General features: G+C 39.5%; 3 long non-coding RNA genes across 3 annotated transcripts; 1 reads left to right on the top strand and 2 right to left on the bottom strand.

The window, feature by feature from the left end:
• Window positions 1-22: 22 nt before the first annotated feature.
• Window positions 23-1,858, top strand: LOC309476214. The gene is made up of 3 exons (XR_014197966.1): window positions 23-360; window positions 986-1,062; window positions 1,497-1,858. It is a non-coding gene; the product is annotated as an uncharacterized lncRNA (long non-coding RNA).
• Window positions 1,859-12,443: 10,585 nt separating this feature from the next.
• Window positions 12,444-13,921, bottom strand: LOC309505313. The gene is made up of 3 exons (XR_014208387.1): window positions 13,787-13,921; window positions 13,517-13,632; window positions 12,444-12,896 (listed from the first exon to the last, which is right to left on the bottom strand). It is a non-coding gene; the product is annotated as an uncharacterized lncRNA (long non-coding RNA).
• A 1,480-nt stretch (window positions 13,922-15,401) lies between these two features.
• Window positions 15,402-17,948, bottom strand: LOC309510197. Its single transcript, XR_014210255.1, has 3 exons — window positions 17,341-17,948; window positions 16,647-16,748; window positions 15,402-16,011 (listed from the first exon to the last, which is right to left on the bottom strand). It is a non-coding gene; the product is annotated as an uncharacterized lncRNA (long non-coding RNA).
• Window positions 17,949-18,070: the final 122 nt, after the last annotated feature.

Here is an 18,070-nt window from a genome sequence, read left to right as displayed (position 1 = left end):
CTTTAATGTATGTGTCACTATAATACACTCTAAAAACTCCTGGGTTATTTCTTCAACCCATTTTCTGGGTTATTTGTGTTGGGTTAAAATTATGGGTTATTTTTTCAGAGAGTAACCATTTTCTGGGTTATAGGGCTAATATTTTGACCCAATTTATGGGTTGTTTGGGTTTCTGGGTTATTTTTCAAAGAGTAACCCATGTTCTGGGTTATAGGGTTGGCTTTCTCTCTCTCTCTCTCTCTCTCTCGCAGAATTTTCTGTTCTGGAATTTTCTCACAACAGTCGTTTGAAATAACCGTCGCTTCGCGCTCGATCCGTTTTGGCCTGTGCTTCATCGGTGCAACTTCATCTATATTCAAGGTAAGAGAGTATTTTCAGTGTTGATGTAATGTTAACTTTTCTGTGTCCATGACCCTGTTGCTAGTTTAGCACCATTTGCTAAAAAAAAAAAAAAAATACGTTGCTACGTTGAGACTAGCGTTAGCCGTGGTAATTCTGTGGTTGGCATGTAGCCGCGGCTATCACGACAACATCTAACGTTAGGTCTAGGACAACTCGAGGTAACGTTATCGCACACCGGACGCGATTTTGAACACGGTCCTGAGCCGTTGCTGGGTGCCGCGGACAGACCGCCGGTGTGTGTGTGTGTGTGTGTCCGTTACACTCATAGAGAATAATGTGTTCGAATTTTAAAGACGTGGCGCTGCGCTTCGCGGCCGGTGTGCGAGCCCCTTGAGAGAGTGCACGTCCCGGTGAGCGATACCTCGAGTTGTCCTAGACGCGACGCGGCGCTTCTCGTCCGGTGTGCGAGCCCCATAGCCGCGGTTACAGAGCGACGAGGCAACACAATAGTTGAGTTATGTTTACCAGCTGTGCCATGCTTATCATATTATACAGTGCTCTACTGGCTGAAGTAGTGAGAGTTAAAGAAGCGGGTCAAGTCTTCAAATTGTTGCTAACCTCTATATTGCTATGTTTTCTCCAGGTCATTTTGAATGGACAGTTTTGTCGCTGATAAGCTAACTGAGTGGCAGCTGTCTGAGCTGACAGAGAATTTTAGAGGTGAGCATTTTACTCTTATTGCCCTTATATCATCTCTCTATACCTACATTTTTTTTTTTTTTTATAAGACTTAAATGTGTCAGTGCAAGATTTTGTGAAAGTCACAACTTCTTCGACAGTGGGGTATGTACAACCCTAAAATATTATTGTGCCTTGTCTTTAAGCTGTTATGCATAAGAATGGGCTGTCATTACACTTTTGAATGAAAGAAAATATGTCATTCACACAAAATGGGTAATGTTAATGCTGCAAAATAACCACATTAGTTAACTAGCAATTTGGGCCATGTAAAAAAAAAAGAAAGAAAAAAAGCCACTGCATTACCTTAAAAGTGATTATTTGTTAGCTTGATAATGAAAGAGTGTCTGGTGAGTGGTTCACAATTGTCTCGACTTATTAACAATACTCATGTTGTCTTGTTTTCTGTCTTTCAGATAGATGAGGAGGCATTTCTTCTCTTTGATGAGGACACTATCAAAAATCTTGTCCCCAAAGTTGGCCCCAGGCTTAAATTCCTGAGGCTCCTCTGAGAATTGTTGTTTATTTTTCTATTTTTTATTTCTAATATTGTTATTACAGTGTGACCTAAAATAAATATGAAAATAAACATGTCCAAGTGTGTGTTTTTTCTTATAGATTTTTATTTAATGCAATAAAAATGTAAAAGTGCTTGAAGTGTGTAATATAATGTAAAACAAAGTTTTATTTTCTGAAATAAGGCATACTGGGATAGTGACCCAAGTTAGGTTATTTTTGACCCAACTCCTGGGTTAAAAAATGATCAACTAATTTTTGGGTTATTTCTACTGTAGCGAATATGCATCTGGGTAAATATGAATTAGCTCAAGAATATGGGGAATCTTGGGATATTAATATCTATGACACATGGTCATAATTCATAAGTCGCATGTACATTTATTTATTTTTTTATTATAGGAAATGCCTCGTTCTGTAACTGGTCTGACCAACCTTTAACTCGGCCAGCGAGTAGATGTAAGGTCAGTACAGTTAAGAAGGGGTATTCACAAACTCCACTAAAGTTTAGGTTCTGGCCAAGAACATTAAACTTTATTGAGTTTATTAATTAAAACTACTGAATGTAGTCTAATATTATAGAGCCTGTAGCTTTATAGATCTTTTGTTTCATTGACTTTATAAAAAGTGGGTTTTCAAACACAGAGACAGTTAAAAGTATAAATGGGTTTATTAATAAAATGGCACACGCTAGAGATTATAAACTACAAATATAAACGTACGTAAAATTGCAAACAAACACATAAACATTTAAACAACATGACGTGATCGGAATGAAAATGGAATGAAAGAAAGAAAGATATAGAAGATAGATGGTAACTTAAATCACAGACCTAAGACCTAGACACCTGGAACAGCTTTTATAGGAATCAATATACTTGCGAGATGTGGTACTCTTTCAGTGTGATGCTGAAAAGGGGACGCGCGTGCGCGTGTCCGGCTGGTTTGCGTCTAGCTTCTTCTTCTGGGTCGTTTCGAAAAACGATGTAAAGGCTCACTTGAATTTAACGTTACCGGAAAAGTTCAGATTCGTCTCCCGGGATGGGAGAGGCTGGAAATCTTAGTTGCAACGAACGGCAGCTACGACTCGAACATGTGTTGGTCCGAGGAGAAGGCCAGGGCCTCCTTCAGATGTTCCTTGGAGAAACGCTGCGCCGAGGAAGAGGGTCCAGAGAAGTTGGATGAGTTGAGTTGGAAGCGAGAAGAGAAGAGAAGAGAAGAGATGAGGGGGTTTCTGCCTTTTAACAAACATCTGTTTACGCCTTCTCTTGGAACGACAGCGAATCAGATTGTCTTTTCTGAAGCGGGAAAATTCTCTTTGTGTGAAGAAGAAAACGCCTACTTTCACCATATGTCTTATGAGAGAAAGAATTCATATTTCTTCTTAAGATTGTACACCTGGAACAATACATCTTACTGTAATACTATGTGCGGGACTGGTTGAATTAAAACAGGGCGGTCAGACAGATACCAAGAATTACAGGTAGATATTGGACACACATAACATTATGTTCATATGCATCATTACACACAAATAAAGCTTGCTTAAACACACAATAAAATGGTCAGTATTTCCGTTATGGCATGTGAAGACACTTGAGAAACACAGGAATACATATCAAACATTTGAAGAGTTTTCTCTGAAATGTTCCATGTGTGTTAAGGTGTTGGAATGTTGGCTTGCAAAGGAGCTGGATGAGCTGCAGCTTTGGAGCCATAAAAGTTTATGACCAGGTTCGAGTTACAAGACACTATGGAGTGATTTCCTTTCAATGAATCTTCGGAATTAAAGATTTTACTCTAGCAAACCACACCTCTATTATAAATTTGTAATGAATGGTAAAATGAAATTTTACTATGTGGAAGTCCATATATGGAAATGTGCTTCAGTTGCATCTCGTGGTGGGTTTCTGGTTGAAAGTCCACGAGTGTGTGTGTGTGTGTGTGTGTGTGTGTGTGTGTGTGTGTGTGTCTTCTGGAATGTCACGAGGCCAGCCGAACTGGCGCTGGCAAATTGCTCCTCGTGGGGCAATTATTAACCAGTACGGACACAAGACGATGTGTCTTCCCATATGATCACTTAACGCGAGAAGCAGATGTCGTTGTGGCTACATTCCCCCTTTTTGTTAAACGAAATTCGGGATGGAATTCGTTGAACAACAAATAGGCACAACGAGTGTCAGGGCGTTGTCGGTGACCGTGGAGATGCACATCACCGTGCTAGACTTCTCTGAGTGTGAGTCCTGCCTTGGCAGTCAGGAGTCGGGGGTGTTCTCTCTCCATGCGATGTCGGATGCCAGACCTGGTGAGTGTGGCTGCTTTCTCGCGAACCACTGCGGCCTGCATCCTGTTAGAGGCGATAGGGAGAGAGAGAGAGAGAAGGAGAAAAAAAATTTTTTCCAGCGATGGAGGTCCTTAGTTGGTTTAGGACAGTCTTTTTGGTTCGCTGAGGTTGGTATGCCACATGCTTTGATGTCCCATGCATGGCTTTTTGGCACATGTGGCGTCATTGTTACGCCTGCCCCCCTTGTGCTTTGTGGCTTTACGAGCTGTGGCGCTGTGATGGCAACAGGTGCACAATGCGTATTGAAGTCTTGTGAACGCAACATGTGCGTGGTGGCAGACAGCTGTCTGAGGCACTGGTTGTCAGTGAGCTCGGATGGCCTGTGAGGGTGGTGGAGGGGTAAGTGGTGGCATAGGAAAAGTCTGTTCATCAGAGGCCCGCATGACTTTCTTTGTACACAGCGGAGGTAGCGTTTTAGCGGCTCTGAGGCGTGCAGTGTAGTTGGTAAAGTTCGTTTGTGCTGTGTAATCACTGCAATGGTTAGGGTGGGTGGATGGGTTGTCTGTATGTGGCGCAGACATTGGTTTGGTTACTCAACTGCAGGTCAGTCAGGACCTTGAAGCAGTAGGTGTCAGTGTTCGTTTTCTGTGTCTGTGTCAGACGTGGCTGCACTGTCTTCATCTGTGATGTAAGAAGACTCTGCCTCACCAGTGTTCTGGAGAGAGTGGTTACAGGTTCGACGGTCTGGGCTTGGAGTTCTGGACGGCGGGTGATGCTGGTTCCAGAATCTTTCTGAGCGGTCGGTCCGACGCTTTGGACGGGCACCGTCACAGTCGTGCCGCCACCTGCTGTCTGGTTCTGAGCGGTGCTCAGAGACGGAGTGAATTGTGTGTGTCTTTACCGTCTTTTCATCCATGGCCCTTTGCTTGGTGTAAGCCTTGTGGGCTAAGTCTCTGAGTTCTCGAGTAGACATGGTTCGTGGGCAGACGAGCACGCCGAGATGTTTACTCACGGTGCTATGCAGGTTCCGCAGAAACAAAGTTCTAAAGGTTATATCTTCTTCCATATCTGGTGTGTTGGTTGCTCCGAAGAACGTTTGTCGGAGTCGGTCATAATAGGAGTGTGGGTGTTCAAGTCGGGCCTGTTTCACGTCGAGGGCCGTGATAAACCCTTGGTCTGATTCTGGGTCAGAGAATTCGCGGATCAACGCTTGTCGCAGTTGCTTGTAATCTGCTTTGACAGGCTGTGGTTGGCGATCCAGAAAACTACGCACCTCTCTGCTTGAGGTGATTCTTACCAGGTACAATTTGTCCCAAGCTGTCGCGTTGGCGACAGTTTGCAGGTGAAAGTCAATGTCTTGAAGGTACGCATGAACACTGCAGTCTCCGGCAAACGTAGGAATGTTTCTGGCCATCTTGTTGAGGTTTGTTGGACGAGAGCTGTTGCTGGGGGCCCAATCCGTCTGGAGAGGATTCTGACCCTTTACAGCTCTTGGTGTTTGGCTGACAGGCGTGGTGTTGTGCAGTGGGCTTTCGCCCCCCTTTTCAGCTCTGGGTGTGTGGCTGAAAGGCGCAGACTCGCTGGAAGGGGGAAATGGTGTGAGATGTTCTTCCCCTTCCCGGTCGCGGTTGAAACTGTAAGCATGTCTCAGTTCTCTGCGAACCATGTCTAGTTCGTCTTCGAGATCGTGTCTCTGCTGAATGAGCTGATGGATTTTAGTCTCTGCTCTCTCAAGGAGAGCTTCAGCCCGTTGGAGCCTTTCGTTGAGTTCCTTCCGGGTGTTTTCCTCCGACTGCTGTCTTTGATCTGTGTGCAGACGAAGATCGTCCAGGGCTCTTTGAAGTCTTTCAACTTCCTGTTGTAGCGTTGTGTCCGTCTCGTCCTCTTCCTCTGTCAGGAAGATTAGCTGGTCTAGCCGACTCTGTGTGTGGGCTCGGTCCTTCCGGGCTTCTGTGGCCTGGAGCTGTAGTGCGGCTGCCTTCTCTTCCATATCGAGGCTGAGCCTTTCGCTGGCCCAGGCCTTGGTGACGAGGTTGGGTGCGATTTTCCGAAGATTTTGGCCAGCTGCTCGTGGTCGTACTTCTGGGTTAGCTCGACATCTCTGCTTACTGTGGTGAGAGAAGCACAGCACACACAAAAAGAGACACAATGCAAGTTTGTTTTAGGGTTAATGAGCTATACTCATACGGGCTATGCCGTTTATGAGAATTTCGGGGCTAACTGATGCCGACAGTTAGCTGAGCCAATTTCGTGGGTATGGATGAAACCCACAATAGAAATTTGGACAGGCGGTAGCCTGGGGGGGTCGTCTAGCGACGCCCGCTTTGATCGTCACTCTATTATTCAGCTTTTCCTGGGGTCTCTCTTAGGTTCTGTGTCTAAGTGAAATGAAAGGAACAAATCACACAGAGTGGAGAAAGAGACAAGGTTGAAGGTAGGGAAGATCAGAGGGAAACACAACACAAGGAAGTGAATTGGTCTGCAATGAAATGTCGCAAACAATAACACGGGGAGCGTTATTTAAGGAAAATAAATCAAATAAGATAAAAATAAAATAAAAATAAAGAGGCCTAAGCCTTATTAACACTGCGAGAGTTCCTGATCGGGCCAGGAGATGCGTGGGTTATCGGGACAGGACCTCGAAAGACGGTGTGTCTTAGAGAGAGAAAGGTGAGTCCAAGCACTTAAAATACACCCGAAGGAATAGCTAGTATTCTGTGGTTCCTAATAAGTGGATGGGTTCTATCAAATTTTAGTTTACCTGGGGTGAATAGAGGTTATCCAGGTGGAAACCAGCGGGCGCGGTCAGACTCTCCGACGGTTCCAACACCAGACAGAGCGCCGTGTCAGTAACGCCGGACAGATGATCCCCGCCCACCGGAAACCACCAGGGATGACTTTTGGATTACCACAGTGCACTGACTGAGTCCTGCCAATAGATACACAATAAGGGATTAAAATGTTAGACTTAAAGTAAATTAAGGCTTTCTGGTTTCATCAAATTGAGTAAGTAGGTATGCAGGAGTCAGAGGCAAAGGCTTTACTAAAATAATGATACAACAAAAAGGAAATTACGATAATTGGTTGTAATTATCAGAATAACCTACCCCCCCCCCCCCCTTGGAGAGACTGGAGAAAGAGGGAAGAGAAAAATAATTATCAATGAAATAAAATTTGAATAAACAACACAGGTTTGAGACGCAGGCAGAGGAAAAGGCCCCGGCAGTGGGTTTGTGCCACAAGGGTGAGGGCCGTGTTTCCTCTCAGTGGTCCACCTGGTTGAATAGACACAATTTGAAAAATGCAAACTTGTTTAAATTAAAATTCAAATAAGCATGCAAGGAGAGGTCCAAAATACTAATAATAAGGAAGGAAAGAAAATTAGAATGATAACAGTGATGTATCCATACTAAAAATAATCAAAACTGAAATTCAGAATGACTTCCTATAATCCTTACAATAACACTGAAGTTATTAGTATTGATTAAAAAAAAAAATAATAATCAAACGAAAAGGGTGGCAATGAGACACTTCAATTGCAGACTGGGGGTTAAACAGATATTGATAAGTCGACCCAAGATCGCCACACGGTGGCGTGCTTCTTCCTAGGTGGACCTATCAATGAACTGAGTGAATCGAATCTAAGTTTTTAATTCGAAAAGTTTTCCCTTTTTTTCGAACTTAACTTAAAGTGTGACAGTCAAAAACAGAAAAAGGAATTGTCTAACTCCAAATAATATCAGCATAAGCTAAGCTTGAATGCAGTTAAGTATTTGAGAGAGAAAATGAATGCAGAGAGAAAAAGAAATTGAAAGCAGGTATTATCTTAGAACGCCACGAGATGGCGTAGTTGCGCTCGCGCAGGCTGACGTCAGTGGGAGGCGACGCTCACGCAGGATGACGTCGGTGGGGGCGCGTAATTTGAGAACTGCCCCAGACTTAGAGGCTGCCCTCTAGTGTCGGTCAGTGGCGTAATTCAGCAGATTTTTTTTTTTTCTGTGGAATCACGTGGTGTTTTGCGCTTCTGTTGCATGCGGAAGACTGACGCGAGTTTCACAACATGTGACTAACAGGAATTACACATTATGCATTACACATTGAGACGGTTTTAGAATAAGAACAGGGATTATCATCTTTTCTTAATTCATAAAACTGGTCTCCAATTTACACATTATATATTATACACATGAGACGGTTTAAAGAAGGAGAACAGGGATTATCATCCGTTTTCTTAATTCATAAAACTGGCCTCCAATTACATATTATACATGGTTTACAATAACAACAGGTATTAAAACTTCGTGTTTTAATCACTAGAAACTGTGAGCAAACAGGCGTTGAACATCTATTTACTTAAGCTGTGAGCACACCAGGCATCAGAACAGCTGTGAGCAGGACTTATCATCTGCTCATCTCCCATAAGCATTAATCAAATTAGCACTTTTATGATTTTTGCGTAGGTTTACGAAATTGGATCGCGAGGCCAATTTCTGACCAGGAGTTTACCGTTAACGTATTAATAAGGCCTATTACGACTGAAAAACTATCAGATTTACGTCTTCGTCCTAAAAGAGATCCTTCGTCTTCATTTAGTCGGTTTAAATCATGTTACATGTATCAAATGCAAAGAGTTTTGTTTCGTCTTTACAGAGACAGATGTAATGTCATGAACTGCAGTTTTAGCAGAGCTGGGCTGGCTTTGTGCCCGCCATCAGCTGGGTGAGTTCGCCTTGGCGACTTTTCTCACAATTCAAAACGCGCGTATAGCCTACAATTATTAATACCAATAATACACATTCAACTGAAACTGAATTTGCCCACAAAAATGAAGTTTGAAACTGCTCGAAATATCTCCACCAAAATGTAGCGAATATGCATCTGGGTAAATATGAATTAGCTCAAGAATATGGGGAATCTTGGGATATTAATATCTATGACACATGGTCATAATTCATAAGTCGCATGTACATTTATTTATTTTTTTATTATAGGAAATGCCTCGTTCTGTAACTGGTCTGACCAACCTTTAACTCGGCCAGCGAGTAGATGTAAGGTCAGTACAGTTAAGAAGGGGTATTCACAAACTCCACTAAAGTTTAGGTTCTGGCCAAGAACATTAAACTTTATTGAGTTTATTAATTAAAACTACTGAATGTAGTCTAATATTATAGAGCCTGTAGCTTTATAGATCTTTTGTTTCATTGACTTTATAAAAAGTGGGTTTTCAAACACAGAGACAGTTAAAAGTATAAATGGGTTTATTAATAAAATGGCACACGCTAGAGATTATAAACTACAAATATAAACGTACGTAAAATTGCAAACAAACACATAAACATTTAAACAACATGACGTGATCGGAATGAAAATGGAATGAAAGAAAGAAAGATATAGAAGATAGATGGTAACTTAAATCACAGACCTAAGACCTAGACACCTGGAACAGCTTTTATAGGAATCAATATACTTGCGAGATGTGGTACTCTTTCAGTGTGATGCTGAAAAGGGGACGCGCGTGCGCGTGTCCGGCTGGTTTGCGTCTAGCTTCTTCTTCTGGGTCGTTTCGAAAAACGATGTAAAGGCTCACTTGAATTTAACGTTACCGGAAAAGTTCAGATTCGTCTCCCGGGATGGGAGAGGCTGGAAATCTTAGTTGCAACGAACGGCAGCTACGACTCGAACATGTGTTGGTCCGAGGAGAAGGCCAGGGCCTCCTTCAGATGTTCCTTGGAGAAACGCTGCGCCGAGGAAGAGGGTCCAGAGAAGTTGGATGAGTTGAGTTGGAAGCGAGAAGAGAAGAGAAGAGAAGAGATGAGGGGGTTTCTGCCTTTTAACAAACATCTGTTTACGCCTTCTCTTGGAACGACAGCGAATCAGATTGTCTTTTCTGAAGCGGGAAAATTCTCTTTGTGTGAAGAAGAAAACGCCTACTTTCACCATATGTCTTATGAGAGAAAGAATTCATATTTCTTCTTAAGATTGTACACCTGGAACAATACATCTTACTGTAATACTATGTGCGGGACTGGTTGAATTAAAACAGGGCGGTCAGACAGATACCAAGAATTACAGGTAGATATTGGACACACATAACATTATGTTCATATGCATCATTACACACAAATAAAGCTTGCTTAAACACACAATAAAATGGTCAGTATTTCCGTTATGGCATGTGAAGACACTTGAGAAACACAGGAATACATATCAAACATTTGAAGAGTTTTCTCTGAAATGTTCCATGTGTGTTAAGGTGTTGGAATGTTGGCTTGCAAAGGAGCTGGATGAGCTGCAGCTTTGGAGCCATAAAAGTTTATGACCAGGTTCGAGTTACAAGACACTATGGAGTGATTTCCTTTCAATGAATCTTCGGAATTAAAGATTTTACTCTAGCAAACCACACCTCTATTATAAATTTGTAATGAATGGTAAAATGAAATTTTACTATGTGGAAGTCCATATATGGAAATGTGCTTCAGTTGCATCTCGTGGTGGGTTTCTGGTTGAAAGTCCACGAGTGTGTGTGTGTGTGTGTGTGTGTGTGTGTGTGTGTGTGTGTGTGTGTGTGTGTGTGTGTGTGTGTGTGTCTTCTGGAATGTCACGAGGCCAGCCGAACTGGCGCTGGCAAATTGCTCCTCGTGGGGCAATTATTAACCAGTACGGACACAAGACGATGTGTCTTCCCATATGATCACTTAACGCGAGAAGCAGATGTCGTTGTGGCTACACTACCCAGATGTTGGGTTTTTTAAACCCAACATTTGGGTCAGGTATTTAACCCATAATTTGGGTCAAAAAGCATAACCCAATTTTCTGAGTTGAAATAACCCATAAATTAGTTGGTCCCTTTTTAACCCAGGAGTTGGGTCAAAAATAACCCATTATGGGTTATTTTTGACCCAGGAGTTTTTAGAGTGTAGATTGCCCCTGTATCTGGATATTTTAAATTAACTGATTTTTATACTGTTGTGCAGTAGTTTTGGCGCTACATTTGTCTTTAAACAGTTTGACATGAAATATTGGAATAAGCTTTCAAAATTGTGTCCATTCATTGTGCTTTTGTTACATTTATTTGAATATAATTGATATATCTTTGACTATACATACACTGTAAATGTTAGAAGCACTTTAGTAGGCCTACATGCAATTATCTTTAATTAAAATACTGCAAAACTACTCCTGCTGTAGGCCTTTGCTTAGAAAAAAGTTTCTCTTTCAAATGTATTTATGCATCAGTCTAATCAAATAAGCAAATTTGTGTCATTGATCATGTGAACTCGTTTTTGGACGGTAACCACACAAAGAGTCTTTTGTTTTTAAATATGAGTTTTATAATTTAATTAGAAATAATACATGTTTAACAGCCTTAATTAAATATTTAAGGTATCTATCCCTGCAGCCGGAACCAGAAGAGATCTGTCATCATTTGCCATAAATGGGCATGTAAGTGTAATGCATTTATTCAGCTGGGTTTGTATTGGCCGTGACTTTATCGCAGAACTCGCTGTGATTGGACAATCGTTTAACCCATATAAACTGGCGCTTCATGTTACAAAGTATGGTTTGGTGTTATTATTACATTAGTTATACATTAAGCTAACTATAAAGTGTCTCTATAATGTGAGAAATTACTCCTTTACCGAGATCCTAACCCTAACCCTAAGCATGTCTGCACATTTCAATGAACTACAGAACAATGCTTCCTGTTCCACTGATAGAATGACAGAGATATGTGGGTAATGTAGTATAAAACGTTTAGTAATAAAACAATAAATGTTAAATAAATTATATATTTAATGGACAACTGGATATCTTCATTGCGCAAACCTTTATGACATATATGAGGGACAGGCTGAAATTTGATATTTTACTGTGAGCACTTTAAAAATAACCTTTATGCCAGCTTTTCATATATATCTGAAAACTGTGGCCAACATTATTTATTATACAATAGCATAAGCAGTCGTCCTGCCGATTTTCTCTTTGATACACTAACCGGACTTCGAGTTACAGCCATTTGAAATGTGCATTTGTTTGCTCTTCTGGGGGCCATTGCTGGGCCATACAATCTACACAGATCTACACACACTATTACTATTACACAAGGGTAATGCACCATTCAGTAAAACAACAAAAAAACAGTGCCAACATTTCCTTTTCACCCCCCCTCTGATTGCTGCTTATATGCCTGACATCAGTGATATATGCTTTCATTCAAAAAGCAGTTGTAGATGTGCTAGAATGATCAACATGGATCATCTTCAATTAAGCGTTAAGTATTTATAGCAAGATAGCCCACTGTAGCCTCTTGTTATTCACATAGCTTCCTTTTATTTCACTGCAAACTGGCACACATGCAAGTATGTGCAACTTTTGTTGCATTGTTGTCCCAAATATCATTAACCAGATCTACATTTTTTTATGTCCCAAGTAAAAGAATCATGGTCATTAATTATATGTAGTAATTTATAAGTTATTAATTATATGTAGGCCTAGTTATTTTTTAATTAATTAAACTAAAGAAATAAGAAATTACAATTTCTCAAATAAAAATGTTTATTTACTGTACCAAACACCACTTTCAATACACAATAGTCACCATACTTTATTAAACAACACTTTATTGGAGGACACAGAATAAAGTTAATAAAGTAGCATAAAGACAAATGAGATTCAAGATAAATAAAAATGTGTCTTCAAAAATACATTAACATCATAATAGTCCATTCACAGCTGCTGAAGCCATAAAATTAGTGCCAGAGAATCATATTCAGTCACCTACAGAAAACAGATTTGATATTGTGTTGGAAAATAATGATTCATTATCACAGCTAAACTGGTTTCTTGCTCTTCCCTGTACGTCTCTATCATGTTCGTGTTCTTCTTCCTCGTCTAAACAGTTTGTTCAGTTGAAGAACAGAAGAACAGAAGATGTGATCACTGATGTGGTGTAGCTTTTTCTCAACCAGGAGAAGAAGTCTCAACATCCCATTGTCAGGCGTTCTCCAGTGCTGGTCTGAAAGTAAAACAGAAAACAGAAACCATTCAAATAAAGTTGTTTAATGGCCAGTCGGGTCAGCTTATGTTCTGCATTATTTAAAGCAGTGATGGTTTACTCTGGCCCTCAGCGTCCACTGTCCAGCAGATTTTGCTCCGACCTCAAACCCTCCTGCCTATTGTCTAGAAATAAACCTGAAGACTTTGGTTAAAATTTTCAGATGTGCTCGATTAGGGTTGGAGGTTAACTCTTAACTAACCTCAAAAAGTAGAATGCAAAGGGCCAGAGTTGCCTGTTCCTTACATAAATTTACAAAGCAGCAGTCAGTACATTATATAATATACACATTGAAGTATTTATTATATATATATTGGAGCACATAATATAAGCTAAGTACTGAACAAAAACTGTTTTACCCATATCAACAGCAACCTATTTTAAAAGATTTTTAAGAAAGGCATTGTCTCTTTTGAGCCTTTGCCAGTGATGCTTGATTTCTTTCCAGACAACATACTCTTCTGTCACTTGTTTCAAGAGCTTCACATGATCAAAAACCAAGTGAAAACCTGTACAATGTAAAATTGTCAACATCAAATTATGTACTACATTTTACAGCATTGTTTCAATTCAAGACATACCAATGGACTCGCTCACTTTTCTGTCTTCTTTGGGCACCAGATGTTCCTTCCTCACCCGAAACAAAGGACTTATTCGATTAGCTTGCGTTGATATAAGGACTGGTCTTCCTTCTCTGCTGTAAAACAAGATAGTCTCGACTTACTCTATGTGCAATTACTATTGTTCCTGAAACATAAATTAAGACAGTATTAAATAAGTTAATTTACCATATGATTCAGGAGAGAGCATTTGATGAGTAAATACTGATTGCAATATTCTAGAAACTTCACCTGGGAAGGGCTGATCACGGCAAGATTCGCTGCGACTCACTAGTAGCTCTTGTAATGGTTGGCTCCTAAAAGAGCTGTTGAGTTTGATATTGTAGAGCTTTAAAAAAAAGGACTAAGCAATCCTGCAAAACAGAAAGGAAGGTAATTTTAATACATTACTTGCAAATAGTCAGTTTATAACTGTATGATATGTTTTCTGTAAAGAGTGTTGCATAATTAAATGTTAAAAGCATTTTTATTTTATAAGTTCACTGATATGTGGGCATTTCTATGAATAAAAGTATGTCTTTAATAGCAAGCAATAATTATATGAAAATGATTTACATGCAAACGGGACAGTTATCAGCAGTGTAACATTCTGATTATGACAAAATAATCGAGTATCTGATGTCATGTGACAAGTCAGATAAGCTTTTCCACTCTTGCAAACAGAGGTAGGTTATGAGGTGTGGAAAGACATTATGTATCACTGGAACATGAACACAGTGTGTGTGATATCCGACAACTTTCCAAGAAGTGGCGCAACTGATTTACAAATATCGCGATAAATATGTACAGGAATTGAGGCAGTAGCCAATGACAGCACTAGGAGTAAAAGCTGCAGGATTGTGTACGAGTACACAAATATGTACGAGTATCGTACGAATTTGACAACTTGTTAAATCTTGTGAATTATTAAGACTTTCAGACTATGTTTGTACTGATTGGGCTATGGGTTTTGTGAGAAAAGTTTTAAGAAACAACAAATGGTTGATAAAATGTTTGATTTAGGGTTAAAACCAACACAGTAAAGGAGTAATTTCTCACATTATAGAGACACTTTATAGTTAGCTTAATGTATAACTAATGTAATAATAACACCAAACCATACTTTGTAACATGAAGCGCCAGTTTATATGGGTTAAACGATCACAGCGAGTTCTGCGATAAAGTCACAGCCAATACAAACCCAGCTGAATAAATGCGTCACACTTACATGCCCATTTATGGCAAATGATGACAGATCTCTTCTGGTTCCGGCTGCAGGGATAGATACCTTAAATATTTAATTAAGGCTGTTAAACATGTATTATTTCTAATTAAATTATAAAACTCATATTTAAAAACAAAAGACTCTTTGTGTGGTTACCGTCCAAAAACGAGTTCACATGATCAATGACACAAATTTGCTTATTTGATTAGACTGATGCATAAATACATTTGAAAGAGAAACTTTTTTCTAAGCAAAGGCCTACAGCAGGAGTAGTTTTGCAGTATTTTAATTAAAGATAATTGCATGTAGGCCTACTAAAGTGCTTCTAACATTTACAGTGTATGTATAGTCAAAGATATATCAATTATATTCAAATAAATGTAACAAAAGCACAATGAATGGACACAATTTTGAAAGCTTATTCCAATATTTCATGTCAAACTGTTTAAAGACAAATGTAGCGCCAAAACTACTGCACAACAGTATAAAAATCAGTTAATTTAAAATATCCAGATACAGGGGCAATCTATTATAGTGACACATACATTAAAGTTAAAAAAATTGCTATGATGAAGTTATATATTTACAAACCAAAATATGAGATTAAACTTTGTTATGTGAAAATACATTTGTTTTCGTCGCTTTAAAGAACAAATAGGCAAAAACATAAGCACAACATTTTACATTCTCAACTTTCATTCTATATCCTTGTGATTATTGGTCACTTTTATTGTAACTATGCAATAAATATGTCCTTTAGCAAAACACCTGATGAGCACTGACCCTTTTTTATAAAGGCATTAGGCAGAAATCAAGTACAGTTTATGAAGCTGAAAAGAGAAAACAAAATGCTTTAACAATATGGAAAAAGATAAATCACTATTTTCAATATTGGTTCTGCATATATCAAAGAGATCCTGAGGAGGAGTGGGACTCCACATGAAGACTTTCAGAAACTGTGACAGAGCAAAGGGTGCACCTCGCTGGACACATCCTACGCATGCCCAAACAACAACACCCAAACACAGTGATGAAGTGGACACCACCAGGAGGATGCAGGAGACAGGGAAGACCAAGGAAGACACAGAGACAGATGTTTCATGAAGACCTGAAGAATGTCAGTGTCCCATGGGAAGATGTGGAGAACTTGGCCACGGATCGAATACGTTGGAGGACACTTGTTGCCCAATGTGCCCAGCACAGCACTTGATGATGACGTTGTGAGTTTATCCATAACTGTGGGATATGTTTTCTGTAAAGAGTGTTGCATAATTAAATGTTAAAAGCATTTTTATGTTATAAGTTCACTGATATGTGGGCATTTCTATGAATAAAAGTATGTCTTTAATAGCAAGCAATAATCATATGAAAATGATTTACATGCAAACGGGACAGTTATCAGCAGTGTAACATTCTGATTATGACAAACTAATCCAGTATCTGATGTCATGTGACAAGTCAGATAAGCTTTTCCACTCTTGCAAACAGAGGTAGGTTATGAGGTGTGGAGAGACATCATGTATCACTGGAACATGAACAGACGGGGACCAATTTGCAATTAATATAAACTTTCTGACAGTGTGTGTGATATCCGACAACTTTCCAAGAAGTGGCGCAACTGATTTACAAATATCGCGATAAATATGTACAGGAATTGAGGCAGTAGCCAATGACAGCACTAGGAGTAAAAGCTGCAGGATTGTGTACGAGTACACAAATATGTACGAGTATCGTACGAATTTGACAACTTGTTAAATCTTGTGAATTATTAAGACTTTCAGACTATGTTTGTACTGATTGGGCTATGGGTTTTGTGAGAAAAGTTTTAAGAAACAACAAATGCTTGATAAAATGTTTGATTTAGGGTTAAAACCAACACATACATACCATCGTGAATATTTGCCTTTGCAGCTGTCCGTCTCCTCCGTTTACTTCTCCTCAAACAATAATGGGCTGACTGAGTCCGAAAGGCCCTTTTGGTCTTTTCAGCTGAAAAAAGAGAAAAGAAAATATAATTATGTATAATATATAGGATTATTTAAAGGAAAAAGTACTGATTTACCTTACAAATATTGGATGTTACATTATAAAGCGTTAAAAGCATGGCAAGTGTTGTGGTTAATATGCATTTACAACAAATATCACTTTAAAACTATCAATACAGAGGTAAAAGCATGGTAAGTTTTGTGGTTACTGTCCTTTTACCACACCCTATCACAGTAAAACTAGGGTTACTGTGGTAAAAGCATGGTAAGTGTTGTGGTTACTGTGCATTTACAATAAGTATCACATTAAAACTACCAATAGTAGTGGTAAGTGTTGTTTTTACTGTGCTTCTACTACAAATACAACTTTGGAACTAATTGTACTATTTTTAATCTGATATGAATATCTAAGCCTATAGCACGTCACGTGACAGGCAGTGTTTAATCATATATTTTGAATTAGAAAGCAATGAAACGCAAAGTCTCCGTGGAAATGGCAGATATATTTGGCAGATTAATATCGACAAACAGAAAAGACATTATATCACACATTATTAGGACAGCGTATTTAGGTATTTATTTACTAGGCTACTTACCAACAGCTGACACACGTGAACTGATGCCAAATATCGCGATGTGTTCGGAACGAGACTTCTTCAGCGCGATTTCCTACTAATAAAATATCATTTAAAAAATATCAATAAACAGCAAAACAATCCAGCTTCCCTGGCAATAAGACCGAAATAATAACATTAAAAAAAATACATAAACCACGATAAGATCTCGTGAATAAATGTTGATTAAACAGCTTCTCTGCTGCAGCCGACAGGCAGAAATAATCGAGCTGTTATCACGAAAGACGAAAAATAACGAAATAAACGTGTCCGTGGCACGAATCAATAGATTAAATTACGTGACCATATCACGAACGTTGGAGTTATCCGTGGTCTCACCACAGACTCAATCCGTGCTCCTATCACAGATTTTAGATCTGACTATATAGCCAAGCGAGCAATAGGTGTAAAACGCCATCAAACTGGATTTTATGATGACAGGACAAGACAAAATTGCAACACAGTCGACATAAAGCTTTCAAGTCTCTAAACAAGTGAGCAACATCACACCATCCAGTGAGTGAGGTCAGGTTGTTGAGGTCCGTGGTGCCATCACGGGACTTCAGTTTGGCTAACAGAATCAGACTGAATTTTTATGATGGCTGGACAATGCATTAGCTACAATAACAGAGACAGGTTAAAGTCTTTATGGTATTTGGTGTTGGAAAATAAATAAATACTTAAAATGTTGTGTTTCCAAATGAGAAAGCAC

Source organism: Leuciscus leuciscus (genome assembly GCF_965113295.1).
Source record: "Leuciscus leuciscus genome assembly, chromosome: 1".
NCBI classification, from domain to species: Eukaryota; Metazoa; Chordata; class Actinopteri; order Cypriniformes; family Leuciscidae; genus Leuciscus; species Leuciscus leuciscus.
This window is presented reverse-complemented; position numbering and strand designations above follow the sequence as displayed.